The 16,414-nt window shown below is 36.7% G+C and overlaps 1 long non-coding RNA gene and 1 pseudogene across 1 annotated transcript in view; one reads left to right on the forward strand and one right to left on the reverse strand.

Annotated features, from left to right (window-relative positions):
* Nucleotides 1–313: 313 nt before the first annotated feature.
* On the forward strand, nucleotides 314–796 carry LOC128930709 (small ribosomal subunit protein bS18m pseudogene; annotated as a pseudogene).
* An 8,456-nt stretch (nucleotides 797–9,252) lies between these two features.
* LOC144581091 (uncharacterized) overlaps nucleotides 9,253–16,414 on the reverse strand; it is a 281,407-nt gene continuing 274,245 nt past the window's right edge. Inside the window, exon 3 of the long non-coding RNA XR_013531624.1 lies at nucleotides 9,253–9,789. This is a non-coding gene — a long non-coding RNA (uncharacterized LOC144581091). The remainder of the gene's footprint in view (nucleotides 9,790–16,414) is intronic.

Here is a 16,414-nt window from a genome sequence, read left to right on the forward strand (position 1 = left end):
ACTTGTCACATAAATTTAGTATTTCAATTATCTATTGCTATGTAACATGCATCCAAAAAATTTAGTGGTTTCTAAAATCAACTTATTACCTTTCATGACTGTCTATTAATGAGGTGTTTCTTCTGCCTTACACAGCATTGGTTAAGATACAGGGATATTTACAAAATTCAGAATGGTTATTGAGTTGTCAGCCGGAGGCTTTAGTTCTCCTGCAGGTGGGACTCTCCACATAGCTACTTGGGTTTCTTCACAATAAGGTAAATAGGGTCAAAGAATGACCATTCAGGACAGGAAGTGGAAGAAACACAGAGCCATGGCCGCTATGGTTGCTGTTTGTGGTGGTCTAGGGAGGAAGAAAGTCACACACCTGGTAACAGCTGCTATCAGCCTTACACATCCCAGGACTCACACAGTGCTGTGGAGAAGAGGATTTTCACAATATAAACAGGTATCCAGCAATGAGGACCTGCCCATTCCAATGGAAAGCCCTTATAAAGAACCTCTTAAGAAATGTATTTTGTGTGGAAAGCGTGTAGATTATAAGAAGGTACAGCTTTTGGCCCATTTGTTTCTCCATTTACTGGAGGCATTTATGGAAGGCCTTTGTGTGAAGAAACAGAAAGAAATAAAAGCAATTAAGAGAGCTCAAATAATGAGGTTTATGCCAGTTACATACAAGGATCCTGCATATCTCCAGGACCCTAAAGTTTGTAACAGCAGATATCAGGAACAACTTCTATCACGTTACCACCAACAAACTTATTTTACAGCAAAGAATGACTATTCTAAAAGGTAAATGAGTAAGCTACAGATCTCTTAAGGCTCATCCATTGATGTTACTCAGTATCACTTGAGATACATTCTGTTCCAAACAGGTCACAGGAATGGGCCAGATTCAACAGGGGAAAAAAAGCTGACTCCACCTTTCCATAGAGGAGGGGCAAGATCACATCGCAAACGTGTATGTGGGATGGTAAATATAGTTATAGCCACCTTTGAAAACACAATGTACCGCACACACAGAAGTCTAGCCGTTAACCAATACGTGGGGACTTCAGGGGTTAGCAGTAAATGTGATGACAGTAGTGTATAAAATTATATAAATTATTACATTTAAAAATCATCTTAAAGCATAAAGAGAAATCAAAAATTAGCCAGACTGAGAAGGTAAAGATCTTTATTATTCTTCATCAGGATGAGATAATAGATATAGATAAAACCAGCTGCAATGTTGTCAGCTAAACAGTAGGTGCTGGACCGTAATAATTCCAAGGAAGCAAAGTGGATCTGAGTTTTAATAAACAAATATATATATTGACTTAATATATATTAAATATTTATATATAATTTTCTAGAAAATATTATATATATATAAATACATGGAATTTTCCAGAATACCTTTTGTGGTCATGTCTTTCTTATTCAACTTGATTGTGGTAGCAATGGTGATAGCAGCGGGAGGATAACAGTAGAATCTATTTTTTAAAATCATAACATTTTTATGGGGACTTCCAGTTTCCAATTCTGCACGTTAGGAATTTGGAAGTCACCACTTTGTCCTACAAGTAAAAAGCTGAACAAACTGAAAACTCAACAATTCTTCGATCCATAAGAGAAGTGTGGTCATAAGGCAAACTGCTGTCCCCAAGATTGAAGAAACAGATAGGTGCATACAGAGAAACACAACATAGCAGAGCAGAAACCTTATTGGGAACCAAAGGTGATACAGGAAAATCTGGACTGTAATTCACAAATTGCCGTAGGCAGAGCATGGACAACTCTGAGAGTTAAAAACTCCAAGGTGGGCTGGGCACGGTGGCTCACACCTGTAATCCCAGCACTCTAGGAGTCCAAAGCAGGTGGATCACAAGGTCAGGAGTTCAAGACCATCCTGGCCAACATGGCAAAACCTCATCTCTACTAAAAATACAAAAATTAGCCAGACGTGTTGGCGTGCACCTGTACTCCCAACACTCAGGAGGCTGAGGCAGTGGAATCACTTGAACCCAGGAGGCAGAGGTTGCAGTGAGCCAAGATCATGCCACTGCACTGAGCCTGGGCAACAGAGTAAGACTTTATCTCAAAAAAGGAAAGAAAAGAAAAGCAAGGCAAAGAAAAGGAAAGGAAAAAAAGAAAAGAAAAGAAAAGAAGCCATCTCTATAACATAAAAGCACAAGGTAAAGCAGCAACTGCTGGTGTAGAAGCTGCAGCAAGTTATCCAGAGGATCTAGCTAAAATAATTGACAAAAGTGGCTACATTAAACAACAGATTTTCAATTTAGATTAAACAGCCTTATAGTAGACAAAGATGTTATCTAGGACTTTCATAGTTAGAGAGAAGAAGTCAATACACATATGAAAAGATGGTAACTTTAATCAGAGTTTTGTAGCTTTCCTCATATAGATTTTGTACATGTTTCCTTAAATTTATACCTAAGTATTTCATTTTTGAGGGTGCTAAAGCAAATAATATTGTGTTTTTAAACTTCGAATCTCACATGTTCATTGTTGGCATATAGGAGAACAATTAATTTTTTAATATTAACCTTACATCCTGCAACCTTGCTATAATAGCTTATTAGTACCAGGAAGATTTTGTCAATTCTTTCAGATTTTCAACATTGACAAAAATGTCATCTACAAATAAGAACAGTTTTATTTCCTTCTTCTCAATCTATATATTTCTTATTTCCTTTTCTTGCCTTTTTGCTAGGTAAGATGTAGAGTATGATATTGAAAATATCCTCCACATCATGTGTCATTAGAGAAAGGCAAATTAAAACAACAATGAAATGCCACTATACATCTATGAGGATGGCTAAAACCCAAAACAGTAAAAATAGTAAATGCTCACAATGATGTGGAGCCGGGCGCGGTGGCTCAAGCCTGTAATCCCAGCACTTTGGGAGGCCGAGGCGGGTGGATCACGAGGTCAACAGATCCAGACCATCCTGGTCAACATGGTGAAACCCCGTCTCTAATAAAAATTACAAAAAATTAGCTGGGCACAGTGGTGCGTGCCTGTAATCCCAGCTACTCAGGAGGCTGAGGCAGGAGAATTGCCTGAACCCAGGGGGCGGAGGTTGCGGTGAGCCGAGATTGTGCCATTGCACTCCAGCCTGGGTAACAAGAGTGAAACTCCGTCTCAAAAAAAAAAAAAAAAAAAAAAAGCACAGGAATTCTCATTCTTTGCTGGTGGAAATGTAAAATGGCACAGCCACTTTTGAAGACAGTTTTGTGATTTCTTCCAAAACTAAAGATACTTTACTATACAATCCAGCAATCACCTCCTTGTTATTTACCCAAAGGAGTTGAAAACCTATATCCATATAGAAACTTGTACACAGATGTTCATAGCAGCTTTATTAATCGCCAAAACTTGGAAGCTGCCAAGATGTCCTTTAGTATGTGAATGAATAAACTGTGATACATTGAGACAATGGAGTATCATTCATATGCTAAAAAGAAATGAGCTATCAAGCCACGGAAAGGCATTGAGGAAACTTAAATTCATATTACTAAGTGAAACAAGCCAACATTAAAAGGCTACAGACTATATTATTCTAACTATATGACATTCTAGAAAAGGCAAAACTATGGAGACAGTGAAAAGATCAGTGGGTTTCCAGGTGTTAGGGGCAAGGGAGGTGTGAATATGTAGAGTACAGAGGAATTACAGGGCAGTGAAAATACTGTGTGATAGTATAACGGTGGATACATGCCGTTAATACATTTGTTCAAATGCACAGAACTCACAACACGAACGTAAACTATGGATTCTCAGTCATAATGATGTGTCAGTGTAGTTCATCAGTTGTAACCAATTTACCACTTTGGTGGGGGAATGTTTATAACTAGGAAGACTATGCATATGTAGGGTACAAGGTTTATGGGATATCTCTGTATCTTTCTTTCAATTTTCTTGTGAACCTAAAATTGCTCTCAAAATTGTCTTTAAAAAAGATCGTAACAGGCTGGGCATGGTGGCTCACATCCATAATCCCAGCACTTTGGAAGGCCAAGGTAGGCGGCTCACGAGGTCAAGAGATCAAGACCATCCTGGCCAACATGGTGAAACTCCGTCTCTACTAAAAATACAAAAATTAGCTGGGTGTGGTGGTGCATGCCTGTAGTCTCAGCTACTCAAGAGACTGAGGCAGGAGAATCACTTGAACCCGGAAGGAGGAGGTTGCAGTGAGCAGAGATCATGCCACTGCACTCCAGCCCAGTGACAGAGAGAGACTCCACCTCAAAAAAAAAAAAAAGTAACAACTACCATTTACTGAATTATTTGTCTAACTAAGTACTGGAAGCCATCATTTAATTCTCTTTCAACATTTAATTGTCACAACCACACTGTGAGAAAAATACTACCACCTTAATTTTATAGAAAAGTGAAGCTTCAAGAGATCATACACTTTTCCTGAAGTATAGAGCTAGCAACCCATAAAGATGGGGTTCTAGCTCTGGAGTTGACAGGTTTGTTGTTTTGTTTTCTGTAAAGGACCACACAGTAAACATGTTTGGCTTTGTGGGTCATCTGGTCTCTGTCACAACTAAACAAGTACTCTACTGTGCCACTGTAGCGTGAAAGTGGCCAAAGATAATAATGCAAACTAATGAGCAGGACTGTGTTTCAACAAAACGTTATTTATAAAAATAAGCAGTAGATAAGATCTGGCCTGCAAGCTATAATTTTCTGACTCCTATTCTTGCTCAAGACTGATCTAAGCTTCTTGACTCAGATTTCATGAAAATATGTCTTTTATATCTTTACATCCCCATGCAACATCTAGCACACCAACCATGTTTGCCTAGTCACTCAAAAAATATTTGTTGATGGACTGACCAATAAATATGACTAATACTAAAAACCAAAAAGTCAACTAATACTTATTGGGCACCTACTATTTCCTAGGCACTGTTATGATCACTTGATATATGTCACCGAACAAAACAGAAATCCTTGCCTATGAGGAGCTTAAAATTTATAAATCTCCAACTCATATAGCATAATTACATGGGTTTCATATTACTGTATAACAAATTACCACAAACATAATGGCTTAAAACAACACAATTCTGTTATCTTACTGTTCTGTATGCAAGAAGTCCAACATGAGTCTCACCAGGCTAAAATGAAGGTATTAGCAGGGCTGTGTTCCTTTTTGGAGGATCTAGTGGAAGCTTTGTTTCCTCCCTCATTATGGCTCTTGGCAGAATTCATTCTCTAAAGACAGTTCCCAGTGTCTCAGAACTAGCAACTGGGTGTCGAATCACTCTCCTGCTTCCATCTTTCTTTCTGACTACAGCCAGGAACTGTTCTCCAATTTTAAGGACCTATGTGATTAAATTGGGCCTACTTGGATAATCCAGTATAATCTCCCCATCTCAAGTTCCTTAATTTTAGTCACATTTGAAAAGTCTCTTTTGTCATGTAAAGTAACATATTCACAAGTGCCAGAGATTAGGACATGGGCATCTTTTGGGGGACATTATTTTGTCTACCACAAATACCATCATAGAATTTTATATTAAATCTGATGAATTTGATCTTTGCCAATGGATCACACTCCTAGTGAATCAATATATGATATAAATAATAAATTATGTAATTATAAATATAAATCAATGTGTATGATAATTCATTAATATCAGATAGAAAAAATTACACTTTCCCTAGCCTTGCTCAAATCTGTAGATTTGAGAATTGCTAATGCTCAAGCCAGTCCTAAATAATGCCAGCAGTTTTCAGAGACTCTTACCTAAAATTCAAAACATTAAAAACAAGTATTTTTATCATAAGCCTGACATATCTTGAATGAATTCTCCATTTTGAACACATACTGTGCATTATTAACTCCTGCCTAAAAATAAGATTCCTACATGTTATTGAACTGAAGCACTATCCCTGCCCTTGCCATGTTAGCTCAGGCCACTTGACGGGGCCTCTGCCTTAGCTTTATGATTTGCCTTTCAGTCCCCTAACGTTGACTAGAATTTTAGCTGGAAAGCTGTCATCTTCTCTGATCCTTACCAATCCCCACTACTGCACTGATATCCCAGGCACTGGTACGGTCTTCCTCCAACCGAGATGGACAATATCAATCATAATGCAAGACTTTTAGCTCCAGGAAAGTTACTCTCTGGTTTGCCCAACCTTTTATTCATTGAAAGGATCTAAACTGGCCCAAATTCCCCTAAGCTACAACATTGAGGCTTGGTCTACTCATCACTCTAGCTTCTCAACCCTAGGCCTACCCTTAAAGCTAGCCTAGTTCCCAAAATCCAACCCTATGTGTATTATTTGTCTTCCTTAATGGCTTTACCATCTACCCATGGTCAAATTAAAAACCTTAGAGTAATATTCAATTCCACTCTCCTTTATCCCCAACTTTAAGTCACCATATTGTACTGATCACCATGGAACAAAGCATAGAGAAAAAGGACTGGCTTGGCAGGGGAAATAACAGTTTCTGTTTTAGAGAAAAAGCCTACTTTTCACCCTGAGACATCCTTGGCAATGAAGCACCCTCAGGTCAGTAGAGAAGGTTCTTTATGATCTCTTGAATGAAAGGAGACTTTTGAAAGTTCTGCTTCTGGTTCAAGTAGAAAGAATATTAATCTTAGAGTTATAAATACCTGATTTCTTTTCTAGGCTTTGCTGCCTACTTCGATTAATTTTTCAACGAGGAAATGCAAATAACACCTACTTCATGGGGTTGTTTTGAAAATTAAATAAGGTAATGAGTATGAAAGTACTTTGTTATCATTATGATTATCCCACTGATGCCCCCCTGTCTCCACTGCAACAAATATTACAACTGTTCAGGGTAAGGGGTGAGTATTATAAGCTAATCATTCAGTTTCACTCAAAAGACCATTCACTTTTGTTTTATCATATTAGCAGAGGTTATTTTACTCTAATCCTGTCCATCAAGTTACATTTTGGACAGAGCTCAGTCTAATCCAACCTGCCAATATTCGGCTTGGCTCTACTTAAAGATTCATTCAACCACCTTCTCTGAAAGCACAAGCCAACATTTGTGTATGTTTGTATCATAAATCATATGCTAACAAGATGCCAAAAGCAGTCACCTCTTTTATGAATCAGTCATTGATTCCCAAGACTGAATTAGCCCCTTCTTCTTCTATATTCCATCATATGTTGCCAACCCTGTGATAGCATTTGTAATATGGCATTATAATATTGTCTTTGATCTTCTACTAGAGATTGTGAGCAACTCTAGGGTACAAATTTAGTCTTTGTATTCTCATTCATGACACACAGTAGATAGCCAATACGTGTTTAATTAAAACAAAGGAGGGAGTAGAAGGAGATCCACGCTATAGGGGAAATCACCCCTTAAATAGCTACATTACTCTAGCGTATTTTAGGTATGTAGGAATTTCAAATAAAGGAGAAATAAAGAAAAAACATTCTTTCCAAAAATCTCCAGTTTAGTTTTGTACAGCATGTTTAAGAGGTGCTACCAGTTGTTTGTAAGTGCAATATAAATTAGGTTAATTATTCCAAACACTTCACATTAGAGATATGTGAAAGAAGAAGCAGTTTATTTGAATCTCTTAGCTCTTGAGTGATATGTCCTGTGCCTTCTGGACGTATCACTTAAGTTTTGTTTAAAGAAAACTCTAGCATTACATCTAGAATATAGATGTGCTGGTGAGAAGCAATATCAGTGAGGGAGGAAATTTTCTCATTTGGAAAGTTGTTCCTATAAGAATTTCCATTATATACTTTCAAATAATCACCTATCTTGATATCATATACTCCCTTCTTGGTTCATTGATATTTAAGTTTAAAATTAGCCCAAGCAACCCTTGGATTAAATGCAAATGAAAATTCTGTGCTATAGCATACACTTTTTAAGGCACTGCTACCATTGGAAAACATGATTCTCCTGAGTTCTGGAGTTAGGTAAGAGGTCAGGGCTTCAATGACTACCCTACTGAGCTTCAGTCATGCATCACAAATGTCGACAGGTACCCCTGAGAGTCTTGTTGAAATGCAGATTCTGATTCAGTGGGTATGATTCAGTGGATCCAGGTCATGTACAAAGTCTGACTTTTTAACATTTCTAACAATTTCCCAGGTGATGCCCAAGCTTCTGATCTGCAAACCACATATTGAGTAACAAAGTTATCATAGACATGATGATTTTTTAAAATTCACTATCAGTGACAATTTTTAAGGTAAACTGCCACAGTATTTCCTCTATGTCAATAGTTATGAAAATTTTTCCCACTTAACACCTTTTACTTGAGAGAATAACAGCCTTGAAAATAATAAACAGCCTTGAAACATTGAAGCTTTTAGTCCGAATTTAATCACTATGCAAAATGTGGCTTATGTAATGATTAAGAAATGATAATGTCCTTGGCAGATGAGGTAAATTATGTTTAAGCTACATTTTCTTTCTTCAAAAAGCCCTTTTTCTATGTCTCAACATGGGAATAAAAGGGATTTCTCATCTCATGTGAGCATTTCCCATAATGAGATAGCTCTTGTGATAATTTAACTGACCAGGAAAGTCAATCCAGACATCCCTTAATCAGTAATGACAAATCAAAGCAACTTAAAAGTAAAATAAGTTGTGATTTCCAGTACTTGCCATATTAAATTTTAGCCATGCCCTAGAGTTATAAAACTGCTTCATCATCAATCCATTCTCCATGCCACTAACAATACTTATTTTGGCTGAGCATTCAAATTCAAGAGTAGAAATTTTAAACTAAATGATAGAAGAACTACAGTCCCTAGAGAGCATACATTCTTCCATGGCAGTATTTAAAATCTGCAAGACCTCACACTCAGTTTGAAAGCTTTCCCTCTCATTTTCAGCTTCTCACTAATCCTCTTTTATTCTGTTTCCTCCCTACCATAATCAGTTGATAGGCTGTATAAAGTTGTGGATAAAGTAAATTTTATGAGAAAAATTATATATATATATATATATATATACACACACACATAAAATTGTACTTTAGGTTCTGAGGTACATGTGCAGATCATGCAGGATTGTTGCATAGGTACACACATGGCAATATGGTTTGCTGCCTCCATCCCCCTGTCACCTATATCTGGCATTTCCACCCATAAATTATATTTTAAGTACACTTAACAAAAATTACTTTTTCTGATGAATTCTATACAAAGAAATAAATCATTCTTTGTAAACAATCATTCCCCAAATATCTGTTAACAATGTTTTCAAGTTCTTTTCTCATTATTTTAAAGCTGAATATGTCTGTACTTTTATTTTATGCATCACTTTAAGTATTTTTGTTTTGTTTAATTTGACAAAGGGAAACTAACACCTATAAGACTGGTGAAGGATCTGGGGCTAACAAGAGGAGGAGGTGACTACCAGTAGTAAGGCTAAAAGTGTAAGAGGAGAGATCCATTATCTAGAACCCAGGAAGACCTGTGGTTAAAGTAAAGGGACACGCTGTGCCCTTGAATACAGGAATACAGCCACTTCCCTTCCACTCACTGAACCCAACACTGAATTGACAATGTCAACAGAAGTCAGACTCCTAAAGCACAGAGCAGGAAAGCAGGGTAGAGAAGCATGGAGATAGAACTTATACGGCTGTAAAAAGTGTACTGGGCACAGTAGCAGGTATTGATAACATATAGGAAATAGGAGAATTGAGGGAACATTCACTTACTGAATGTTGAGACCATTAATCCTTTCCCCAGAGTCAGCTCCAGAATTTCAATAGCCAGGTTTCAATACTCCAGGCAGGAGATTGGATGGTTCATCTCTGGGGGATGAAGAAGAAATGAAAAGCTAAATTAAATGTTGGAAGACAGAATTGAGAAAAAAAATTCCTTAATATAAACCAAAAAGATGAATAAATGAAAAATCAGAGAATAAGATAAGAAAAGTGACGATGAAGCCAATGGTTCCAGAATTCAACGTGAATAAACAGCTATAGAGTCCCAGCACGTGAAGGGTGATAATGAAGGAGAAGAAATTATTTTTAAAAATTCAGCAAAACTTTCCAGATGGATTTCCAGATTGGAAAGACTTGCCAACTATGCAGCACAATAGATTAAATCAGGCCCTCACCAAGGAAACTTTACCATAGAATTTAAGATCACTGAGAAAAACTGAAGATACTGTGAGCTTCCAGAAAGGGAGAAAAAACAGGTCATATACAAAGAATCAAACATGAGACTATTTCTGACTTTTTAACAGAAAAATAAGAAGCCTGTAGGCAATGGAGCAATATCACTGAACTTTTGAAGAAACACAATACCCAACCTATAATTCTATACTCAGCCAAATTATCAATTAAAAGACTTTTTCAGATATGCAAAAACTCAAAATTTTATCTCCTAGCATCTCTTTCTCATTTGGTTACTGAAAAATGTGTTATATCAAAATGAAGGGTGTAAACCAGAATAGAGGAGGAAATAGAATACAGGAACCAAAAAACTCAGGAAAAAAGATATCCCAGAATAACCCATATGCACCATGCAGGGAAAATAACCAGTCCAATTTAGAGAGACTTTTTTCAGAAAAAATAAAATGCCTGAATGCATTAGGGAGAAACTTAGATAATTAATTAGTGACATAAGTTTTGTTAGTGATAAGTATATATAAAAGTAGGTATAAGTTTCATTAGTGATAAGTATATATGAAACTGGGTAACTATAACATAAGGCAATTGTTAGTTTCTGAAAAAAATATTTTGCAAAAAACAAAGAATCACAATATATGATGCAGCTCAGTTACAAATAGTGTTTACACAGTTACACTAATATAAATATTGAAGATTGAAGGTTGCACTAATTTACAACAGGAAGTCTGAATATATGAGGATGGAGAAAAAAAGAGAATGGAATTTTCATTTTTCTTTCTGGAATGTCAGTCAATAATATTTATATCCAGAAAATCAAGAAGTAGGAAGAAAAGCATGTTATTTAGGGAAATGGAGGTAAATACTCAAAAGATATAGCTAAATGATTATTGTAGTTTTCTGTATAATTTGCACACAAATAATAAGTAGCCATATTTTTCTGCATTCAAAATTTAATAACATTTTTAAATTAAATTTAAAATATAAAAATCAGTTTCAAAATTTTAAACATAAATATTTCCGTCACTTCAGAGGTTACAATTTGGACAGAGCTCAGTCTAATCCAACCTGCCAATATTCGGCTTGGCTCTACTTAAAGATTCATTCAACCACCTTCTCTGAAAGCACAAGCCAACATTTGTGTATAACAAATTACATCATGAAATTTTTGTCTTTCTTTACATGATTATTTTTTAACAAATTTAATTGCAAAGGGAAATGTTTGCTATTCTAATTATTTCATAAAACATGATTAAATCAAATGTTGACATTAAAGTAAATGATTCCTCTTATTCTTTTGTTTACTAAAACATAAATAAAGAACCTATATGCATCTTTGAAGATTTCTACAATTTCTTACATTGATTAATCTTTGTACCATGTTTAGATTATTATGACTTGAAATTCTTCTTGAAAGTTGACATTACCCTTAATGAAATACTGGAAGTTTGAAATAATGGAAATTCCTTGCTATATAATAGATGAAAATTATAAATCTTTTTTTCTAAGACTGACTTTCTTTGTCAAGACTTTGATGAACAGTTTCTAATACTGACATTTTCCCAGGACAATTTGAAGATTATACTTTAGAATTCTTAATTAAGTTCTGTTGCTTCAACATGCCAACACTATAGCACATCAACAATGTGAATTTTCTCCTCCACTTTGTATAATGCCTCTTAAAATCTATGATAGGAAAAAATTATCTTACTCATTTCACCAATCTCTTAACTAGGAAAAAAAGAAGAGGATATGGCTTCATACTGTGCTTAGAGAGTGGATAGAAACTGAGAAGTATGCTAAGAAAATATAAAGATTTACCTAAAATTCATTTGCATAGTAATTTGAAAAGAATATATGTCCATGACTATTTAAGTTATGAAAAAATGAATAGGAGAATTGACATGGAAAAACATAATTATCAATTCCAAATCAAAAGATGAAAAAATAATATCAAGCTCTATGATTCACATTTTATATGTATTAGTTTATATAATCCTAAAAACAAGCATGTAAATAAACACTATTACTATAGTAACCTATTTTACAAATAATGAAGCTGAGACATGAAAGTGAAGAAATTTACCCTGCTAGAAAGTTGTAAATATGGAAAGCAAACCCAAACATCTTTGAACAGAAAACTATCTTTTAAGTCACTATTCTAAAACAATTTATATTTAACTTTTAGCTAATTATGGTATTTCAACAGATTCTATTTGTGTAGTATAAATATAAGAACAGTTTATCTTTCTCCTCATTCATTTTCAACTTCAATGCTGTTATGAATTTTCTTCAATGTTTGTGATCCAGTCCTAACCTAGCCCTGTTTAAGAAAAAAAAAAGAAAGAAAGAAATTGGAGCCAAGATGACCAACTAGATGCAGCCAGGAAGAGCTTCAACCACCAAGAGAGACCAGACCATCAAATAGACTGGGATATTCTGAACAGATTTTTAGAAAGAAGGCATTAAGAGTGGACATACAACAGGTGCAAATCATATGATGATAGGGGAGGAGGCTGGAAACCCTGAAGGGAGTTGCCAAGCACCTGTTCCTGGCCCTGAGAAGCTCCTAGGAAAGGGGTGAGTGAAATGGGTGTAGAATGGCCCACTTTCACCATGAACCTTCATGATCCTAGCTATGGAGGATGCCACAATTCCCAGGCACATTTAAGTTGGCGGCGAGAACTGCCTAGCAAGTTGGCAGAGACAGCACTCCAGCCTGTGTGGAGCCCAGAAGGTTTGGCATGGGATCGGCTGCAGTGGAGCACAGCCATGGGCACCCATCCCCCAAGGCTCACCATACTTCTCTAGGTGACTTTAGACTTTGTTATTAATAGCTGCCAGAACTAGACAGAGCAAGGCTGCCTTACTGGTGAGAGATGGACAGTCTGATCTGAGAACCCCCTGTCTTCTGGTCATTTCCAGGATCCCTGCCTGGCTGAAGCCACTTGCAGTACAACTAATGCCATAGCTCTTTCACCACCATACCCCACCTAACCATTGGAGTGCTTTTGCTAATGGATATCCACCAGCAGACATTGACCCACAGCCTTCCTCCGCCAGTGTGCAATCACCTGCAACCTCTTCCCACTGCCCTGCCAGCATACATGTGTGTACAGACCTGTCACCACCTTGCCAGCCCACATGTGCATGGGAGCCCACCACTGCACCACTGGAGTGCTTTTCCCAGCAGCCCCATCAGAGTGTTGTTCCTAGCAGACTGGGAACACTTTGACCTCTCCAGTGTATCAGCTGCTTAACCTCAAAAAAACCATAGAATAAGGCTATGGGTCTGGTACCAGCCTCTTATGGTTACAGCATGTAGCCCAGTAGTGCTGAGTTGAGTCTGGGCCTCCTGAAAACATCCAGAAATGCAGCCAATTGGCTAAGCCCAACTTACACTGCAGTTAAACCCTCAAGGACCTCAATATAAAAGCAAAAAGGCTCATCCAAAAGACAGCAACTTCAAAGTTTGAAAGAATATCAGCCCACACAGATGAGAAAGAATCAGTGTAAGAACTCTGGCAACTCTAAAAATCAAAGTGTCTTCTTACCTCCAAATTACTGCACCAGGTCCCTAGCACTGGTTCATAACCAGACTGAAATGGCTGAAATGACATAAAATTCAGAATCTCTATGGCAAGGAAGCTCATCAACATACAAGATAAGGTTAAAATCCAATCCAAGGAAAACAATAAAATGGTCCAAGAGTTGAAAAATGACATAGCCATTTTAAGAAAGAACCAAACTGTACTTCTGGAAATGAAAAATTTACCACAGGAATTTCAGAATGCAATTGGAAGCATTAATAACAGAATAGACAAAGCTAAGGAAAGATATCAGAGCTTAAAGACAGTTCCTTCTAATTAATGCAGGCAGAATAAAATAAAGATATAAGAATTTTTAAATGAACCAAACCTCCAAGAATTGTGGTACTATTTAAAGAAATCAAACCTACAAATCACTGGCATTCCTAAAAGAGATGGAGAGATAGAAAGACATTTGGAAAACTTATTTGAGGATTTTGTCCACAAAAATTTTCCTAACCTTGCTAGAGAAGTCAACATGCAAATTCAGAAAATTGAGAACCCTTGCAAGATATTATACAAGATGATCATCCCCAAGACACATGGTCGGCCGATTCTCAAAAGTCAATGTGAAAGAAAAAGTCTTAAAGACAGCCAGAGAGAATGGACAGGTCACATAAAAAGGGAATGCCATTAACAGCAGACCTTTCAGCAGAATCCTTATAAGCCAGAAGAGATTGGGAGCCTATATTCAGCATCTTTAACCTTTTTCCCATTTAGAATAAAAAAGTGCAGCTCACTGCCAATGCTCATTTAATTATGTATAAACATGCTCCTTGAGGCTGAAGCACAGCTGACTGATTTTCAATGTGAAAATAAAATATAAAAGCTTCACTTGGAGTTATTTCTAAACAAAACTAACATCAGAATCATTAGAATTATCTATTTCAGGAAAATCAGATTCATCAAATGAATCTTTGGCCAACTGTTTGAGAACAAAGTTAACATCATGCATAGGAATGCTACATTTTCTAAAATGTGATATTCTCAGTGATCAAGAATTACTCTATTTTGTAAATGGAAATACCACTACTAATACCAGAATGCTATAAATATAATGATGTTTTTTGTTTCTAAGTTGACACACTAGAGCAATGCAAAAATAATAATAAAAGTGAGATATTTTGTGACAAATTTATCTCAGAGTAAATGCTGTAGCTGCCAGCAGATATTCTTGGGGTATTAAGGGAAAAAGGTTAAAGAAAAGACATTCCAACCAAGAATTTTATATCCAGCCAAACTAAGCTTCACAAGTGAAGGAGAACTAAAATCCTTTTCACACAAGCAAATGCTAAGGGGATTTGTTTCCACCAGAGCTGTCTTACAAGAGGTTCTTTAGGTAGTGCTAAACATGGAAATGGAAGACTGGTACCTGCCACCATAAAAACACACTTAAGTACTTAGCCCACTGACATTATAAAGCAACTATACAACGAAGTCTACACAACAACCAGCTAACAACATGATGACAGGATCAAATCCTCACATATAAATATTAACCTTGAATATAAATGGGCTAAACACCCACACTTAAAAGATACAGAGTGGCAAGTAGGATAAAAAAGCAAGACTAACTATATGTTGTATTAGGGTTCTTCAGAGGGACAGAATCAATAGGATATGTGTATATATAAAAGGGAGTTTATTAGGAAGAATTGGCTCATGCGATTACAAGGCAAAGTCCTGCAATGGGGGAAAGAGAGAAGCCATCATTGACTCATTCAGGTTTGAAAGCCTAAAACCCAGGAAAGCTGACAGTATAGCCTTTGGCCTGTGGCCAAAAGCCTGAAAGTACCTAGGAAGCTGCTGGTACAAGTCCCAGAGTCTAAAGGCTGAAAAACCTACATTCTGACTTCTAAGGGCAGGAGGGGAAGAGTGGAAGCAAGCGTCCAGCATGGGAAGAAGAAAGAGAGCCAGAAGACTCAGTAAATAAACTTATCTAACCTTCTTCCACCTGCTTTGTTCAAGCTGCCCTGGCAGCTGATTGGATGGTACCTACCCACATTGAGGTGGGTTTTCCTCTCCTAGTCCACTGAATTAAAAGGCAGTCTCCTGTAGCTATACCATCACAAACACATGCAGAAACAATATGTTACAAGCCGTCTAGGCATCCCACAATCCAATCAAGTTGACACCTAATGTTAACCATCACATTTGTCTTCAAGAGATCCATGTCACATGCAATGGCTCAAAGTAAAGGGATGGAGAAAGATCTATCAAGCAGATGTAAAACAAAAAAATCAGGGGTTGCTATTCTAATTTCAGACAAAACATACTTTAAATCAACAACAATCAAAAAGGACAAAGAAGGGCATTACATGATGATAAAGGGTTCAATTCAACAAGAAGACTTAACTATCCTAAATATATATGCACCCAACACTGGAGCATCCAGATTCATAAAACAAGCTCTTAGAGACCTGCAAAGAGACTTAGACGACAACACAATAATAGTGGAACACTGCAACACCCTGCCCACAGTGTTAGACAGATTATCTAGTCAGAAAACTAACAAAGATACTTGAGACCTAGACTCAACATTTGACAAAATTGACCTAACAGACATCTACAGAACACTCCACCTGACAACAACAGAATATACATTCTTCTCATTTGTACAGGGCACAGACTCTATGATTGACTATATGCTCAGCCATAAAGCAATTTTCAATAATTTCAAAACACTGAAATCACATCAACCACATTACTGGACCACA

The sequence above is a fragment of the Callithrix jacchus genome, chromosome X (assembly GCF_049354715.1).
Source record: "Callithrix jacchus isolate 240 chromosome X, calJac240_pri, whole genome shotgun sequence".
Lineage (NCBI taxonomy): Eukaryota > Metazoa > Chordata > Mammalia > Primates > Cebidae > Callithrix > Callithrix jacchus.